Source organism: Notamacropus eugenii, chromosome 1, assembly GCF_028372415.1.
Source record: "Notamacropus eugenii isolate mMacEug1 chromosome 1, mMacEug1.pri_v2, whole genome shotgun sequence".
In the NCBI taxonomy this organism is placed as follows: domain Eukaryota; kingdom Metazoa; phylum Chordata; class Mammalia; order Diprotodontia; family Macropodidae; genus Notamacropus; species Notamacropus eugenii.
This window is the reverse complement of record NC_092872.1, coordinates 559,819,081-559,839,762: the sequence shown is the minus strand read 5'-3', so window position 1 is coordinate 559,839,762 and position 20,682 is coordinate 559,819,081.

The window sequence follows — 20,682 nt, the reverse complement described above, 5'->3', positions numbered from 1 at the left end:
ATCACACCAAAGGTTCTGGTCCTTCCTGAACACACCCTACACCCCTGGGGGATAATAGACAATGGAGAACTGGGGTGGGAAGCAGGCAGGGAAATCCAGAGGTAACAGACAATGGAGAGTCAGGATAGATTAAGGGTAACAGATTTGGGTATGAAAAACCAGATTAAGTGGGAAGATTCAAGGAGAGTTCAAGGAGGTCCCTAGAGTCTGTCACCCAACTGAATAAGATGACTCAAGAGGTGGTGAGTTCTCCCAAGTTGGACATCTTCAAGAAGTGGTTAGATGACTGCTTATCAGGTATGTCATTTGGTTTATAGGTTAGTATAAATGGCTACTGGGGTCCCTCCAAACTCTAAAAGTCTGTGATTAATACAGTTCAGCCAAAAGAGAACTTAATGAACTCACATATCCCCATAGAAAATGAAAAAGACTTGAAAGATTCTAGCTTCATTCTGTGTTGGATTTCATCTTTAAAATTCTCTTCTGAGTTCTTTTCTAGAGATAACTGCTTAAGACCTGAGAAAATATAGTGTAGTTTAATCAGATTCCTGTTTAAACTGACTGCAAATGAAAACTTTAATTAAGGAAAAGTAATTCAAAAATTGTATTCTTTTGCACATAAGGAAGAAGACATTGATTAGAGCATAGGTTGACAGACCTCCCAAGAATATTTGCACAGATTAATGAACCTTTGGTTATATTTATTCATTCACACAAGTACCCACTGTGTGTAATACACTTCACTAGATACTGAGGAAGATAAAAAAATGAAATGAGCCTGCCCTCAAGAAGCTTATTCTCTTATAGCAGTTTTAAGAAATATACTTTGACACAATTTAAGTTAAAATACAAGAGCATAAGAAGACATTTTGAGACAAAATAAAGAAGGAGGGGACTGTTGCCTTTATAGCAAAAATGTCACTTGAGATTGTCCTTGAAAGATGGGGTTTTAGCAAGCAGAGAAGAGGCAAGGACTGATATCCCCAGTATAAGAAATAGTGTGCTCTAGAATAGCCAGGCAAAGAAGTTAGGGAAACAGAGAAAAGTCTGAGTTGAAGTCCAAAGTTTCAGAAGAGAAAGTAACACAAAATATAATCATGATGATATACATACATGACCATTTTATTCATATTTAGCTAAAATCATCAGTTATTAAGTAAAATATATGACTGATGAAATAGTTATCACTCCATATGTAACTATTCACATGTTCATACCTTTGGTTGGAGAATGTAAGTTGATTTGCATCTCTCTAATCAATAGTCATTTAGAGCATTTTTTCATGTGACTATAGATAGATATAATTTCATCTTCTTCAAACTGCCTGTTCATATCCTTTGACCATTTATCAATGACTTGTATTCTTATAAATTTGACTTAGTTCTCTATTTATTTTAGAAATGAGACCTTTATTACAGACATTAGTAGCAAAAATTCTTTCCGAGTTTTCTGCTTCCCTCGTAATCTTGATTGCATTGGGTTTGTTGGGCAAAAACTTTTCAATTTAATGTAATCAAAATTATCCACTTTGCATTTCATAACTGGGTGGAAGATAGTCTGGACAAAACTGAGACTAGGAGAAAGCAATCAGATAGCTATTGTGATAGTCCAGGTGAGCTAATTAAAGTAGATAATTACCTAAGATGTTCACCAGCATCAAGAAAGTTGACCTATTAAAGGTCCAAACAAAATCAGGACAAGTTTTTGGTGGAAAACTTATTGAAAGCTTCTATTTGCAAATGATATATAGATTTTATCAAGTCATTGAATGGTATAACTCCTCACCAACTGCCAGTTTAATCCATCAGGAGATTAAACTAATCATCTACATAGAAAAAAAGGGAACAAAAAAATGACTATTGCTCAGATCATGTTCTTGTTGGGCACTCAATTGAATGACTCTTTCAATATGTTTATCTTGGACAGGCCTTTCAGATACAACAACAGAAAAAAAAGACTTGCACAAATAGGAAGTGATCAGGTTGCATCACATTTAGAAAACAGTTGTTGTCAGTGATTGAGTGTTTAGCACAATACCTGGCACATTGTAGGTGCTTAAAAAATGTTTACTGATTGATCCAAAGCTACTTGTTGCTTCAAAAGCTCATCTCTTTAAGAGCAATAATGTTCACATGATGCTCTTTGGATGCAAATGATGGAATATTACTGTAAATAATAATAAATAGAATTTATATGATACTTTAAGGTTTTGCAAAGTGTTTTACAAATATTTCATTTCATCCTCATAAAAACTCTGGGATATAGGTTCTATTATTATCATTCCCATTTTACAGATGAGGAAAGTGAGTCAGATAGAGGTTAAGGGACTTGCCCTGGGTCATATAGCTGGTAAGTGTCTGATATAAAATTAAAATTCAAGTCTACCTGACTCCAGATTCAGTTCTATCCACTGCACCACCTGCCTCCTCATAGGAGAATCAAAATTTAAAATAACACAAAAGATAATGAAAAAATGTATGATGGTTATAAGTAGGCTATTCCATATTCTCAAGGGATGTGTATGTGTGTGTGTGTGCATGTGTGTGTATGTGTGTATGTGTGTACACGGGCTACAAGTGGTGGCATTAGGCTAAGTTGCATGACAGGGAAAGGATACAAGCTGGTCACATACTTAAAGTGAAAGACAACAGAAGGGCAGTGCTTCCCTAACAAAACCTCATCACCAAGATAGCAAAAGGAAGGTCCCAGGATGTTAAGTGGACTCTTTTGTTCATGATTTACTTTAAAAGACATGCTTAAAAGTCACAAAGGAAGAGAAACTATGGAGAAGCATGGAACTGTATCAGGGAAGTGTTATCAACAGCAATGAAATAATGGGTCTATAAAAAAATCAAAATTAATTTGAAAAAATTTAGACATTTCTAGAAATTGTACCAACTCTTCCTCCAGCAGTACCTACCATTTATTATTCAGGGGCATCCATTTGACTAACCCCAACTAATTTTTTTTAACCTCAAAACACTAAAGGTTTCCAGTTGCCTTCCATTTCTCACTGCCATTAAAAACAGAAAATGAATCTGAGAAGAAACCATTTCTTTGCAAAACATTTTTATTCATTAATTTGCCCTCATAGCAATTTGCAAGTCTATTTTTCCTTTTATGCTACTCTTATTTTAAACATCTAATGGACGAGTAGAGGTTTTCGTATTGTCAGAAATGTCCTTTTCACCTTGTTGAGAGACAACTGGCAAAGCCATCAGGAGGACAAGGTGACAACTAAGAAACATGCTTACTCTTTGAAGCATGCCTCCACAATCCAATCACTATACCTTTGCATTCTCCACAAAAGCTGAACTTCACAGCATCACTGTGAGTACCTGCCACTACTCCCACCTCAGTACCTGATCCCCTGCCTTCCCCTTCTTACCTCCATTAGCCCTATCTTCACCTTATCCTAGGACAGGGTGGGGAACCTGTCACCTAAAGGTTTCATGTGACCCTCTAGGTCCTCAAATGTGGCCCTTTGACTAAATCAAAACTTCACAAAACAAATCCCCTTGATAAAAGGATTTGTTCTGTAAAACTTGGACTCAGTCAAAAGGCCACACCCAAGGACCTAGAAGACCATATGTGGCCTGAAGGCTGCAGATTCTCCATCCCTGGTCTAGGAGTTGCCCCCAAACACTTTCACCAACTAGTGTGAACTGCCCTCTATGTACAATCTTCCCTCAAGGGAATTTACCTACTTACAACACTATTCATTCCTATTTTCTTATCTTTGGGCACTTTACTTTCCGATTTCTCCATCCCTATTGTCCCATCACTGCTGGTCTATTTTTCAAGGAAGAGGAAAAGTCCTATTCTTTTCAGGTTCACATTTTCAGTACCTGTAATCAATGCATAACATTTTCCTTTCTTCTTTGTGCAAGATATTTTTCAAAGAACATTTTGAAAGTCTTGGCAGTTAGATCTTGCCTCTTGATTTTGCTGTTCTGATTTTACTTCTATAAGCACTTGCTACCTTGTGCAAACAGCTTTGTATAATTCTTTGTCAAGTCTATTCTTGTTTCTAGTATCTTTGCAGTCAGCGCTGCTCCTTTCTCCATATGAATTACTTTGAGTCAGGGGAAGGAATATTAGCTGAGGGCATAGGGATGAAGACTGAAAATGAGACTGCCAGCTTGTGTGGATTTATATTAAGAATAATTGTTTGGGAGAATGATTTTAATAAAGTCTTATTAAGCATATAGTAATAATGATAATAAATCAAAGTTGTTCATTTACATGGTGCTTTGTTGTCTCATAGAACTTTGACATGAATTATATAATTTTTTCTGACTAATAACCCATCTCTGACATTCCCTACCTGAGTGACCTCGGGCAAGCCTCTAAAACTCCGTGGACCTCAGTTTACTCATCTGTAAGATTAGGGCAATAGGCTAGAAGACTTTTGAAGTCCCTTCTCATTCCTATAAGCAGCCTTTCCTGAATACTAGCGCTGGTGGTGATAGTGGTAAGGCAGTATAGCAGAAAGCTAGGTGACACAGTGCTTAAAATGCTGTATCTGGGTTCGAGAATACCTGAGTTTGAATCCCACTTCACATACTTACTAGCTGTGTGACTGTGGAAAATTCACTTAACCTCTCTGTGCCTCAATTTCCTCATTGGTAAAATTGAGATAATAATAACTCCCAGAGTTACTATGGGGATCAAAGGAGATGTTTGTAAAGTACCTGCACACTTAACTAAATACTGGTTTATTTCCTCAAAATTACTTTTTATTTCATATGTCTATATTTTGTATTTACTCATCTGTTTAAATTTAAGACCCCAACACCCACTCCATCCCTTGATATAGAATGTGAGCATGTTAAGGATTCGACTTTTTTTCCCTTTTTGTCTCTGTATCTCCAGTATCTAGTGCAGTGTCTGACACGTACGCCATAGATGTATAGAAAAGAAAATGGAAAAGTATGAGGTAGCTAGTGCAAGGATTTTTTATGCCCACTTCACAGTTGAGGAAACTGAAGTTCAAAGAGAATAACTTTAGTGAAGTCACACAAAATAAGTCAAGAAAACCAAGATTTTAACCCAGGTTTTCTGACTAGAATTCTTGTGCTTTTAGAGTTATCCCATTCCACCTCCAATAATGTATTTTTTTAAACATGTTTTTGATATGTGGGAAATTGCTACATTGTATAATTTTCAAATAATGTTTGTCTAAATTACAGGAAAAGGATGAATAAAACATATGTGCCATAAGGTAGTAAAAAAAATAGTCAAACGTGATTAATATGATCACATTATAACTATTCATTCATCTCATCTTATTCAAACTTATTTTAAATAGCAAATATTCATCTAGTATTTACAAAAATACATAACAAATAATTTATGATGAAATGCCTAAAAGAAATGAAAGATAGAGCAGACATTAAATTTTGAATATGAAACATATAAAGAGTCATATTAATTAGACTTACTGATACTATTAAATATTAAACTTTTCTTCCTATACAAGTATTAATATTTATTTTCAAGTGTGATTCTAATATGTCTAGAAGGTTGCTTTTCTTTTGTTTGAGATGCTAATCAACTGCTGATCATATGAATTAAGTAGGTATTTGATTATAAAAAGAGAAGACTCTATTACCCATAATATTTTTAACAAGGGAAATATATATTTATTAGTTAAAGAAAATTTTGTATTTTCTCTAGATAAATAAGTTTATTTGGAATATGTCAACTGTAGAATTTTTGTCACATTTGTTTCACATTTTGATCAGAATTAATAATATTTTAGCTATTTTCTCTTCAATGGAAAAAATATTGTTATTCAATAAGGATAAGTATTTGACTTGTGAGTTCATTGGTATAAGGAACAGATGAATGAGAAAATTCCAATTATACACATGCATGTGTATTTATACATGTATGTTTTATAATACATAGGTGTGTGTACATGTATATACATTTATACATGCACACATATACATATACATATATATACATACATATACACAAATATACATACACACATATCTTAATGGCTAACCTGCTAACCTCTGGCAATGAGTATCTCTGAGCTTTATTAGTTCACATAGTATTACTATGATGGTCACAAATCTATTGCCAGTAGTCAAAGTTTTTCCATTTTGAAAGGATATCTCAGAATTTATGCCCCATTGGCATAGGCTTTGAGAGCCCTAAATTACCTTCATTGAATGATGAGTCATCAGAGGAAACCTGAAGTTGAATAAAGTATCCTTGAACCATATAATATTAAATTGAATGTAAATCTGATTTTTAGGAAAGACCAAATAGTTAACCCATGAAATTAAGCAATGTTATCAGCTATCAGGGAAAAGGAATTACATCTATAATAAGGCAGTAGAATAATAATGGTGAATGGGACCTTAAATCAACCTGTATTCTTCATCAAGTATGAAAACAAGCTCAAATTAATTAACCAGGAATCCAAATCCTTCAGCCTAAGTTTACACTATAAATTCCCTGTAAATTCTACTCCGCAACCAAACTATACTTATTCACCACTCTGCAAAACACACCCATGCTTTCGTGGGTATATGTGCCTAAATATGTGCCTATTTATTGCATGAATCTGAAATGACCTCTCGTATTCTGTTTAAATTTTACCCATATTTCACACTATAATTTATATAATGCCTCCTCCAAGAAGCCTCTGCCAGAATTTAGCTCTCCTTCCTACATGCTCTCATAGCACATTTTTATCCTTCTCATATGATAATAACTGACATCTCTATAGTACATTAAAATTTGCAATATATACAATTTTGCACAGGAGCATAATAGTTTCATTATCATAATTTTGTAGATGAGGCTCAAAAGTTTTTGAGATCAGGATCAAAAAGGTTAAGTGAATTTTCCCATGGTCACATATTTAACAAGTGTCGTAGGTAACATTTGACCTCAAGTCTTCTTGACTCCAAATGTAGCACTCTACCTTATACCAGATCATCTTTCATCTATAAACATAATATTGTATTTTTTATTTCAATCATTTCTTTTCATATCAACAGAATGATAGGAACAGTGAACATGTCTTCTTCATCTTTGTAGTATCTGTAGCACTTAGGACAGAGGTTTTGTTTGTTTGTTTGTTTTCCATAGTTGGTAGTTGGTATTTACTGAACAAACAAATGAAAGGATGTTAACTAGTAGAAATATTGTATATTCAGGGTGCCAGAATTCACTCCTCAATTTTCATTGCAGATTGGCTTACTTCTTATCTATTACTTCAATATTTCAAGGATCTATATTTTTAATCACTATGAGGGTTCCCCCCATACCTTTCATTCATGCCTTAGCCATCAAGAGCTGCTGTGGCTCCAAATTCATCACTTTGGTCAATCTGGTTACAAGTCATTTTATACCTGACCAATGCACTCTACAAAGTCAATTTAGGCTTAAGGACAGTCAAAAAAAAAAAAAAAAAAACAACTTCCTAACAATTTAAGCTGTCCAAGAAAGGAACAAGTTGCCTCTGGTGGTGGTGTGCCCCTGGTCCTTAGAGACCTTCAGAGGCTAGATGAGTGTTCATCAGTTTTGTAAGACAGGAAATTCCTTTTTATATTGGTTGGGCTTATGACCACTGAGGTATTTCCAAATCTCATATTCTGTAATTCCATGATTATGTCTTTCTAGTCCAATAGAATCTAACTGAACTTATTATTCAGTAATAAAATACTATTGTGCTATAAGAAATGATGAGCAAGCAGATTCCAGAAAAAAACCTGGAAAGACTTACATGAGCTGATGCAAAGTGTAGTGAGCAGAACCAGGAGAACATTGTACACAGTAACAGCAACTTTGTGTGATGTTCAACTATGAGTAACTTAGATCTCCTCAGCAATACAATTATCCAAGACAATTACAAAAGATTCATGATGGAAAATGATATTTACACCCAGAGAAAGAATTGATGGAGTCTGAATGCAAATCAAAGTTTACTATTTTCATTTTCTATATCTTTTTTCATGTTTTTTTCCCCTTTTAGTATGTTTCTTCTTTCACAACATGATTAATATGGAAATGTTTTACATTTAAAAATTCTTACCTTCCTGGGAGGAGGTGAAGGAAGGAAGGAAAATATTTGAAAGTCAAAATTTTTTTAAATGGATCTTAAAAATTATCTTTACATATAATCGGAAAAAAATAAAATAATGTTTTTTTTAAAAAAAGACTATTATTTATCCCAGATAGTGTTTGAGACCCTAAGAGGACTTAATAAAGCAACAGAAGGGGGCATTGTTAGAAGATACAGCCCATCCATGTTTTCTCACCTTATGTAATTCTTGTTTGTACTCTCCCATGAATCTTTCATAGAGGATTTCTACTGAACATTCTAGAAACATTAGAACATTTCTAATTTCTAGAACATTTCTCTAGGTCTTGTTCATATCTCCTAGCTTGTAACATTCATGCTATATGTATGTGTTTTGTTCGGCACAATAGATAGTTAGACTTAAAATAAGAAAGACCTGGGATCAAGCCCCATTGCTGATACCTTCAAGCTGCATGAGCAAATCAATGAGCTTCTCTTGAGTCTATTTTCTCACATATAAAATAAACATAATTTTTCATAGCACCAACCCCTTATTGTGAGATTCACATTATATAATGTATATAAAATGCAATGCAACCTTTAAAATGCCATATAAATAGTTGTCCTCAACATGATCTTTATGTATGATCTCTAGATTTTTTTGATTGTGTGCCTTTATAGGATTAAAAATAATCAGGATTTAACTCTAATATATGGATATTCACTAAATACTTACAAGTCATATACATGTACTAATATACTAATGCATCATGTGTCTTATAAAATATTAAAAAAAATTTGAAATTAAAAAGGAATGAGGTAAAGATAAAAACATTTAAATATATTTTGTTAACAGCACAAAAATCCTTTTATTTTCACTAAAATATTATTAATGCATTGTTTATACTTGCTTTTATTAATGGTCTAAGTTTGTGAGTACAATGTGGTTAACATGCATTGTAATTAAAAAGAAAAAACTGTGAATATTCTGAAAGACAGCCAGCCTAAGGCAGAGGATAGAGAGCTAAATTTCAAAGACCTGACTTCAAGTCTTGATTCTGACACACACTCAGCAAATCCCTTTCAGGGCTCAAGACTCTGAGTTGCAGAGAAGGTGCTAATTTGCATTAGTAAGGCGACTTCCCTCATATTGGAGTTCCCTAGATCCTATGAAATTACAAGTGTAGCCCTTTTATGTCCTGGATGAAAGAGTGAACTTGTAACTACTGATCATTTGTTAGTAATTAATCAATTAATTTGATCAATGTAGCTAGAGAAGCAGATGAATTTTTTTAGATTCATTTTTATTTTAAAATTATACAATAAAACAATCAAATAATGGGTCATAACAGCCAATTAAAATGCTTACTATTATTTTACTTTGTTTTGGTTTGGTTTTCCCAAGCAAGTCATTTTTATCTATGTGTAGATATTTCAGCATACTCAACGCAAAAAACCACAAGCAAAAATAAATAATCTCTGATTTCAAATAAGCAGGAAGTTTTTCTTTATGTCATTCTGCTTAATGGATTACCCAATAGCTTAATATTCTATTCATGTTTGGATTTTTAGTTTTGTTTTTGTATAATAGTAAGAAATGATAAGTAGGTCAATTAAACTGGACTATAGAGAAAAGAAGGGGAATAAAGTATAAGTCTGGAAAGGAAGTTGAGACCAGGTTAGAAAGGTCTTTAAATGACAAACAGGAGTTTGTATTTGATTCTAGAGAAAGTAAAGGTTGTTGGAGGTGGGAAGGAGAGGGAGAGGAGATTTGGTAGTTTCAACGTTGTATTTTGGGAAAATCATTTTGTCAGGTTCATAGAATCATAGGCATAGAGCTGGAAGGGACTTTATGGTCAATCTTGTTCACTATCCCCATTTTACAGACAAAAAGACAGAGCATTTATTAAGTATTTGCTATTTCCCAGGTACTGGGCTAAGTGCTAGCATTACAAATACAAGAAGACAGGGCAGTCCTTACCCCAAGGCGCTTATGTTCTAATGGAAGGAGACAACACAGCCCCGCTACAAGATAGGGGAGCTGGGAATCAGGAGGTGGAAGGAAGCAAGGAGGAAGGCAGCTGATGAACAAAAGTTCAGAGAGTTGACTAGGTCTACAGGTTAAGTGACTTGCCCAGAAACCCACAACTAGTAAGAATCTAGTGTAGATCTAACCCAGATCTTTCTGATTCCAAGTCAAGTGCACCACATTGTGTAGAAGAGGAGGGACTGGAGATGAAAGGGATTTAAAGAGGAAGGAAACAATTATAAGGCCATTACAATAGCTCAGTAACAATAACAGTGACCATAACAGCAATAGCAATAATTGCTTGCATTTATAAGATTGGCAAAGCACTTAATGACTACTACCTCATTTCATCGTCAAAACAACCCTGAGAGGTAGCTAATGTTATTACCTCCTCCTTACAAATGAAAAAACTGAAGCAGACAGAGGTGATTTGATCTACCCAGGATCACACAACTGGTAACTGTCTGTCTTTGAGGTTGCATATGAACTCCAGATCTAGCTCTATCCACTGTACCGCCTAGCTGCGTGGTGAGTGGGTGAATGAACAGAAGGTGACAGGCAGAGTGGTTATGGAGACAGAATGACAAGATGTGGCAATGATTTGGGTATATGGAGTGAGTGAAAATGAGGATCAAGGCTTTCAACTCATGAACATGGATGGTAATGCTCTCACTAGAAATGCTAAAATTCTCAGAGAAGGGTTGGTTTGTGGGAAAAGACAATGTGACGAGATCTGCTACTCAGATCTGCAACAGACCTATGTCAGTTTGTTCTGTACAACTCGCTGCTCCACCCAAAATAAAAGGAGAGGGCTATGGGTCTCTGAGTGGTGGACTCAGAGCTCACAGGCCCCTCTCTGAGGAGATGCTGCCACAGTCACAAGGTGATCTAGGATAGTAGAAGGGAAGTGGGGAGATATGTGGAGAGTGGAAGAAATATTCTTAAAGTCACTGGAAGCAGTTGTAGATGCAGATGTCTAAATCCAAGTTAGCTTATACTTTCCTGAGGGATTAACACACAATTCAAAAGGGGCAGAGTTTGAGAACTTGCATTATGGTGACAATGGGGAGAGAAGACTATTGGGTAATAACAGATGAAGGGCAGTGTGGTTTTTATTGGGGGTAAGTGCCACAATTAGGGCTCTTAGGAAGAACAGGATGTGAGATTTCTCAAGCCTCCAACTGGTTAATCACACACTGCTTGGGGTCATAACATGGCTTCCTGGGGACTAAGGACCCCCCTCCTCCCCGACTTTGAAGATTACTGATCCATTACATTGGCTGCTAGTCAAGAAACATTTATTAAGCTCTTACTAAGAGACAGGCACTGTGCTCTAAGCTGGGGATGGCCAAAAGATGTCCAGTTGACTTGAGTTTTATTGTCTCCTCCCCTCCCCTGCCTTCCCCTCCCATCCCCTTAAATTTATTGTACTCTGAAGCTGGGAGGCCTAAGGACTCCTCTGGATCCTCCTAGCTTTAGAGTGATTATCAATAGTAACTGTTGCTGTTTCCCTCCCAAACTGATGTCTTTCCTTTTCTTAGCCTCATAAAGGGGTCATGCCCTGGCCACTTCTTAAATAGGTCTATTCAGTGAATGGGCGTTGCCTCACCCTAAGTGAGTACCTGCAAAGACCTTGGCCTAAAGGGCCCAAGGTCTCCCAGTGCATCCTGGATCATCTCCAGTCATCCTGATGAATATCTGTCACTTGATTCAGATGGCTCTGGAGGAGAACTGAGGCTGATGACCTGCACAGCCCTCCCTCACTCAAAACAAAGTCAAGTGGGTCATGTCATCATTTCTCTGATGGCATGTTCTTCTTTGGCACCGAAAGACGAACACAATATTTTGGTAGTGAAATATGTTTCTTAAAAGATAAATTGTATGTAGCTTCTTAAGCACAAGTCATTGTGGATAAAAACCACTAGCTAAAAGCCTCAGTGGATTGAATGTGGAAGTTGGAGTCAATAAAGCTGAATTTGAATCCTACTTCAGACGCTCAATTGCGCAACCATGGGAAAGTCATTTAAACTTTCTGACTCAGTTTCATTATTGGTAAAATGGGATAAAAATAGCACTTACCTTATAAACTTGTGAAGATATTATTATGATTATCACTTATGATCAACATGTATTGCCCGGGGTCTACTCCCGGGCCTTCGCCTCTCCACTTACCAATCCCCGGTCTTCGGACGTCTCCGGCCCCTCTCCCGGTTGGGGGAGGGCAATAAACAGGTAGAGCGCCCGAAAGGAGTTGCAGTCAGCAAGCTTTATTGCATTTCTTCCCCTTCTCCTTCTCCTTCTAAGACCTTGTGATCATCCCCTTTTATTATCCCCTGTCTCCTCCCCCGTACCTCCCATGGGTGGGCGAGCTCCTCCCAAGTGCCTCCCCGTGGGTGGAGCCAGCCTGTTACCAGGGCCATCCCAGTACCCCACAAGGGGGCAGGTTCGGACCCTCAGGCGTCTCACGGTCCTCATGGGGGACCCCGGTCCAGAGCTATCCCCCAACATCTCCCCCTTTTTGTTTTACACGGGTAGGTTGGGCGATTCCCCCCATGGGGACCTGCCCTCGCGGTGTCTCAGAGACAAGACATCGCCTTTAAGACTCTCCAGTGCCCGTGTCAATAATTGCAGGAGGCACTTCAGGAGGCACGGCAGGACGAGACACATAAGGACAAGAACTGCAACGGAGGAGAGCACCCCTGGCAGCCAATGCAAGTCCAGGATTCGTTGTAACCAATCGAAGACGGAACGCTCTTCTCGTTCACGCTTTCCTCAAATGTTCTGGAGAGGTTATTCAGCTGATCAATGAGCAAGTCCAACTGATGGATGTCATCTGTGGTGTTATAAGCCAGCATAGCCCCCTGGAGGGCTTTGCGGACCGCCGGCCATTGATTGGGGAAGGTTGAGGAATCAATTGGGAGATTAAGCACGCAAAGCGGGCGATATTTGTAGTGGCACTGCAACATCTCGTAGCGTTGGTGTAAAGCCATCTGGTCTCCTAGCCAAATCACCGTGTCTTGTAGGGCGGTGATTTGACTTTGGAGGAGGTGATCAATATGGTCCTGATGGTGCCACGCTGCTACCTCTGAATTCATGAAAGATTGGAGGGTGGAAGCTAATAACTGTCCTTCCTCTATTAGTTGTAGGATCTGAAACTCTTCATACAATTCTATAGCCAGATTTACAAACCCCAAAACGTCCCCAATCCCATCCCTGCGGCTGTGGGGACGAAGTCTGCCCGTCGATATCTTCATCAATGTATTAAAAATGCGGTCTGCAGGTGTGAGCGCGAAAGCTTCAGCTTTAACTGGGAGCAATTGATAGGGAGGATTTATGACCAGCATAACTACATAGGAGGAATGGTTTCTCCGAAGAGTGTTAGTAAGAATGGGTTGAGTACAAGTGACATTATATGTAGGTAGGTTAGCCTGTGGTCCTTCATACTGTATGGTGAGGTTATTAGAGGGACACAGGAGAAAAGCACTGTTCGGAGGTGTTTGAACTTCTGCTACCACCTCATAGCAGAGGTAATTGGTGTCTTTTTGATGTCTGTCTGAACAGGAGGAATACTTCCCCTGGAACACGTGTTGCCATGTTTGGTACAAGTCCGGTTGAGTCCAAATTCCACTAGGTCCAGTGACTACCGCGACTGACAAATTAGTTGTTCCCAAGGCAGGCCCTATTTTCCACAAGTCACCATGTATCCTCCCATAGGGAATCACCACGGGAGTAGGGGCAGGCCTTCTCCCATAAGAGGTCGTATTATCTGCATCCCAAAACCAAAGCGTTGTGCCATTTGGAAATGGCGGACCTGGAGCCGCCATGCCTGTAGAACAGACCGTGAAGGGGTCAAATGTCAATGGATGACCCTTCGGGCAAGGAGGAGGCACAACGGGAGGGCTCCATTCTCTGGTCATGTTGGCAGCAGCATACGGAATAGCCAACAAGGTGACATTGACTGAGGTGCTATGATTAAGCAGTTCTGGATTGGACTCTGGCGGTTCAGTGAGTTCACGGGGAGTCAGGGGCACGCAGAAGCGGCCCCACGGAGCAGAGGAGTCATTCGCTCCGCACCCTCTGTACAGACAGACCGGAGGAGTCACAGACACCAACGACAGTGGTTTGGAGGGACTTCTCTCTATCGGCAGGTAGATGTAATCTGCTTTTGGGGTCCCAGTCAGGATGGAGGCATTGCCATACATAAGAAGAGGGATAGGATGGTTTCCCCATCCAACCACTCTTAGGGCGGGGAGTCCCTGTGCTAATGCCCAGTAGGTGTCGCCCCTTTGATCTGCGGCTCGCTGCTCTGCGGGGGTGGCGTTGTATCATTTGGACTGGACAGCCTCGGACCCAGGTAGGAACTGTTGAAGGGCTATCAGAAGTGTGAGCATGGTTACCTCACACTGTTTGCACACCCGCTTCGGGCGGTGCCTTCCTCGCCACCCTCATCTCCTCCTTGCTTTTGGCTTCTCGCAGCTCGACTGCCCATCGCGTGGGGATCCAGATCTCAGTCCCTGGGTTGGCTTCATCTGGTTGGACACAAAGATACCCCTGACCTCTCGTTATGACTATTCCAGGGCCATGCCATTTGCCTTCTTGGTCCCTCCACCGGATTCGAGCTCTGGTGAGGCAGGAAGTAGGGGCCTTTAACGGCCTTTCCCTTCTGCCCCCCGTCTCATGGAGATAAAACCTTTGTGCGGGGCTTATGCCATCGTCCCGGATTTGCAAAAAATTGTGAGTGAAGACGGCTTGTGCCAGATCACCTCGGGAGAGGCGCCCCGCTGCCCTCACTCCCCCTTTTTGTTTTAAAAGAAAAGTTTTTATAGTGCGGTTAGCACGCTCAACAATGGCCTGACCAGTGGGATTATATGGGATGCCAGTAATATGAGTAATAGAAAATTCTTTACAAAAAGAGGCAAAGGCAGAAGAAGTATAAGCTGGCCTGTTATCTGTTTTTATAGCTTGGGGCACTCCAACCGTGGCAAAACAACCATAAAGGTGATCGAGCACTGCCCGGGTTGTCTCTTTGGGCTGTATAGAGGCTATGATGAAATTGGAGGCCGTATCAACACAAACATGTATAAGGACTTTGCCAAAGTGCGTGATATCCATTTGCCAAAGGTCGTTAGGGAGATCACCACGGGGGTTAACAGCGGTGTCTTGAGCAGGAGGGCGAAATGGGGCACAATTGACACACTGTTTGACTATTCGACGAGCGTCTTCTTTGGACAGGCCATAAAGGCATCGCAAAGATCGGGCAGATAGGTGATACTTGTCATGGGCCGCTTGTGCTTCTAAATGCAAAGGAAATAGAAGAGCTTTGTCTACAATATCATTACCTTGATAAATTGGTCCTACGGTGGACATATGGGAACGAATATGCAATACATAAAGAGAAATAGAGCGTTGTAACATGGACTCTTGAATATCATATAAGATTTGAGCTATAGTTGAAGCACGGGGATTAATAAGGGCAGAAGGTAAGGCAGCAATAGCATTTGCACAATATAAACTATCAGTGACAAGATTAAAGCTCTCATTAGGTAATATGGAGAGAGCATGTTGGATTGCCACTAGTTCATTCTTTTGGGCTGAGGAATGTTCGGTGGTGTACACCTTAAGGAGTTGCTTAGAAGGGATATAAACTGCAGCCCTATGACATTTGGTGGCATCTGTAAAAACAGTGGGTCCCATAATTGGCTGTGGAGATACAATAGCAAAGGGAACCCGAATAGGAAGAACTTCCCATCCTCTAAGCGCTGGGGGGAGCGGAAGCTTCGCAATATTACACATGCATAGAAGAGAGGCCCATTCTGGGATTTCATCGGAGAAACACCTCAGGGCTTCCTCCGATGCCTCCAAGTTCAGAATGGGGAATCTGCCAAAAGCCAATAGGCAGCGTTCGGCACTTAAAGGAAAAACTGGGCGATCATTCGCCACTTGTGTGGAAGGACTCTTTTGTGGCGAGGGGGGTATAACCATTCCAAAATGCCATGTGATTGATAGAGACATTCAATGAAGGTACTTGCTTTTAATATAGTGGCATAAATGGGCTGATTGGGCTCCTGTTGCACAACGACAGCGGAGCACCTGTTGAGGATGCCCTTGGCTGCCATTAAGGCCTCGTATGTCCAGTGTCTGGGTGAGAGTAGGGCGGGATCTCCTCGCAGCAAGTCATACAGCGGGTACAGATCACCATCGGGGATAGGGATAACTGCCCTCATCCACTGTATAGCGCCAATCAGCTTTTGAAAATCATTGAGAGTGGAGAGCTGAGAGAGATCAATGCTCGGAGGACGGCGAGCAATTCGCCCTTGTTTTAGTTCATAACCAAGATACTGAAAAGGGGGTGTGGTCTGTACTTTGTCTGGAGCCACAGTCAGCCCGTGGGCAGCTAAGGTATCAATCATAAGCTGAGTAAGGGCCATTGTGGAATCATGGCTAGGCATAGCAACAAGAATGTCATCCATATAATGAATGATAATGGCCTTGGGGAAGCGCTGTCTAAGTGGAGAGAGGATAGCATGGACATACATTTGGCACATGGTAGGGCTATTTGCCATCCCTTGAGGGAGCACGGTAAAATGATACCATTCATATGGTTGCTAGCGATTTTCCGAAGGGATGGAAAAGGCAAATTTGATCCTATCTTGTGGGTGTAGGGGAATGCTATAGAAACAATCTTTGATATCAATGATTGTCATAGTAAAATCTCGGGGAATTGCAGCAGGAGTGGGGAGACCGGGCTATAGCGCCCCCATAGGCAGCATGCATTTGTTAATCTCTCTAAGGTCTATGAGCATGTGCCAGGATCCAATTTTCTTCTTTATAACAAAAACAGGAGAATTAAAAGGGCTCGTGGTGGGCTCAATGCGGTCCTGTTTCAAAAGGGAGGCCACTATGGAACGTAAGGCGGTGAGCTTTTGGGGGGATAGGGGCCACTGTTCAACCCACACAGGGGTCTCAGTTTTCCATGTTATAGGCGGGCTGCTCACCGTTACGGTGGCCCCAGCATGTTTAACTGAAGGTATTCTGGAGTGGTAAGGTGTAACCCAAGTTGCTGGAGGAGGTCGCGCCCCCAAAGGGTGTAGGCAAGACCGGCCAATTTTAAGGGTCTAAAATATCCCTGATAATCCTCAAAGGTCCAACTCAAATGTTTAGCAGCCCGTAGCACTGAACTAGCACCCCCTACTCCAGCAACCGGGGTAGCACCGCCACTCACCGCCCAACTGGGGTCCCATTGGGATGCATTAATAACTGACACATCTGCTCCAGTATCGAGCAGACCCATGATTGGACGCCCTTCAACCAGAATCTGTATCATGGGGCGATTGCCTACAATGGGAGAGCACCAATTAATTTGATGGGTGTTCTGCTCAGGCTCTTCAATCCAAGGCAGGGAGATGCCCCTCCCAACGGGAGTCCCTGGGGCAATATTTATAGAATAACAATGCGGATTAGTCAAATAAATCGTGGAGGACCCGGTGGACAACAATTGAGTATAGACTATGAATGGCACATAGCCGGAGGGTCCCACCACCAAGCGGGGAAAGGGAGCGGGGGGCACATCAATCCCTTCAGTATGCCAAGGCCTTATAACTAAATCAGTGTCTGAGGGATCCGTGGCAGATGTGCATACTAAGGTTGTAATTTTTGGAGGGCTTGTTGGTACTGCTGCGGATACGACAGGGGTGCAGAATTCCCGGGCTGGGGGGCAGGGGCAGGGCCTACGGTCCCCACTGGGAAGACATGTTTCTGGGTTCGGGGGCCCCCCCAAGGGAGGCCCCCTTTCCCGTTTCCCGACCGAGGTGGTTGAGGCTGCTGCTTAGGGCGGCAATATCTGGCAATATGACCTGGTTTCCCACAGCGAAAACAAGTGGGCAGTGGTCCCACCTTAGCGGCAGGGCACTGGCTCTAAGTGCCCCATCTGACCACAGCGATAGCATTGCCTCTGGTCCTTGGCACCCTGAAGGGCCTGGGTCACCCCTTGGGCCACCGCCGTCACCATGGCCTGGTGGGTGTCTTTAGGTGGAATGTCTAACAGCCTCTCTACTATCTCCTCAAGGGAGGCGAGAGGCCCCAAGCCCGCCAGGGCTTGGGAGCATTCAGGACGCAGGCCATCTCGGACCAGCTGAGTTATCAGGGAATCCGTTCCTGGTCCCGAGCCAAGAGACCGCCGGACCGCAAGCTGAACCCTACTCACGAAATCAGTAGGGGACTCGCTAGCCTTCTGCTTTAACCCTACCAACTTATCCCTCATAGTCCCTGGGGTGTCAATCTTGGCAAAGCCCCTAATATGACAATACTGTACTTCAGCCATCACCTGGGGGTCGAATTGGAGCTGGTCAACAAGCTGCGAGTATGGCCCCGCCCCTGTTATCATATTCACAGCGTCCTCTGTCCCTGCAATATTGTGTTCCTTGACATATCTGAGCGCCTCTCGTCTAACGGCAACGCCATAGGCCACTACCTGCCCTGGTGTAAGAATAGCCCCCGATACCTCCCTCCAATCAGCTGGGGCCCACAGCCAAGTGGCTGTGGCATTCGCAAGGAGATGTTTCACATAAGGTGACAAAGGGCCGTATTTGGAGACGGCCTCCTTCAGTTCTTTCAATAATTTGAAGGGCACCGGTCGATGTAAACGGTTCTCATTTCCCATAGGATCCCGCTCCACTATGACAGGGTAAGCGCCTGCCCCCTCCCACTCCTCTAAAGCTACCTCCTGTCCCTCCGCCAAAGCTGCGGATAGGCTCTGAGTGAGTACGCTCAGAGGCTCCGAGGGCCCAGACCGCCCGTAGGTAAATGACCGCGTTCCTTGTGATGATTGTGACAAGGACATGGAGGCTGGGGGGAAGGAGAAGGCATTAGGTCCGATCTCAGAAGGATTGGGAGTTCCTAAACTCTGTTGAAACTTCTTCTTGCGAATTCCCCCGCCCTCTTTTGTTGTTCCAGGGACTTTCCATTCTTTCTTAAGGGTTCCTTCTGACGAGCCCTTTGTCTCGGGGACTTTCCAGGGGACCTTCCACTCCCTCTTGGGCGTTCCTTCCTCATCAAACTTCCTTTTTGTTCCTCCCCTCGGGGCTCTAGAGTCCCGCCCCTTGCTCAGCTGTGCGCCATCTTGAAGGGCGCGGGCCTGGTCCCTGCCTGCACATTCTCTTAACATACCCCATGGATATAAGGGCTGGGGCTCAGTATTATCCTCATCGGATTCCCCTTCTTCTTCTGTCGTCCCTTGAAGGGACTGCCCTGTTTGGGTCTCGCCGTTGGACCGCCCGGGGGACGGGGATCCGAACACAGAAGCGTGGCGACCACTTGAAAGAACGTAAAGTCCTCCTCTGTTAGTACGCCAGGGCTCTCTTTCTCATAGGCGACCACCTGCTGTCCCACTACGCCCCATTTGGCTGGGTGTAGCCCACAATATTCTAACCAAGGGGAAACATCCCAGATCTTTTCCACAAATGCTCTACAGTCCCAGATGTGGGTCTTAAGCCCATGGGTCTTACAAAGCTTATACAACTGACAGGCAAGCACTCCCTTATCTTCGGGCTTCAGGTTGGGAAAACTATTTCCCTGGCCCATCCTGGCCACTTCCCAATACTGAGACTGCCTGAATCTTCCCGCAGTAGCGGGTCAAGGCCACTTCTCAATACTGAGGCTGCCTGAATCTTCCCGCAGTAGCGGGGCAAAGGCGGATTCTCCTCTCCTTACGGCGGTCCCTGTTCGGGCGCCAGCTGCCCGGGGTCTACTCCAGGGCCTTCGCCTCTCCACTTACCGATCCCCGTTCTTCGGACGTCTCCGGCCCCTCTCCCGGTTGGGGGAGGGCAATAAACAGGCAGAGCACCCGAAAGGAGTTGCAGTCAGCAAGCTTTATTGCATTTCTTCCCCTTCTCCTTCTCCTTCTAAGCCCTTGTGATCATCCCCTTTTATTATCCCCTGTCTCCTCCCCCGTAACTCCCATGGGCGGGCGAGCTCCTCCCAAGTGCCTCCCCGCGGGTGGAGGCAGCCTGTTACCAGGGCCATCCCAGTACCCCACAAGGGGGCAGGTTCGGACCCTCAGGCGTCTCACGGTCCTCATGGGGGACCCCGGTCCAGAGCTGTCCCCCAACAATGTATCTCTTCATTTCCCTTTAGGTGACATGACCCTTTGGAGATTGTAGATTTCTAAGATATTCAGTAAAATGGAAAGACTGTTGTTTTTGGAGTCAAGAAGGACCTGAGTCTAAAATCCATGTTTGGTGTTTGTTTTGACATATAAAGAATGAGTAACTTAATTTTCTGAGTTTCAATTTAAGTCTCTATAAAATAGAGATAATAATACCTCCAGTGCCCATTTCACAGGATGATAGAGAGAATCAAATAAGATTATCTATCTATCTATCTATCTATCTATCTATCTATCTATCTATCTATCTATCTGTCTGTCTGTCTGTCTATCTGTCTGTCCATCTGTCCATCTGTCCATCTGTCTATCTGTCTACCTGTCTGTTTGTCTGCCTACCTATCTGGCTGTCTGTCTAATCTGCTTTATAAACCTTAAAGTCCAGTGCTATTATCAGTTTTGATTGTGATAAGGAAGATGACAACAGCATCGCTAGAATTAGTGCTA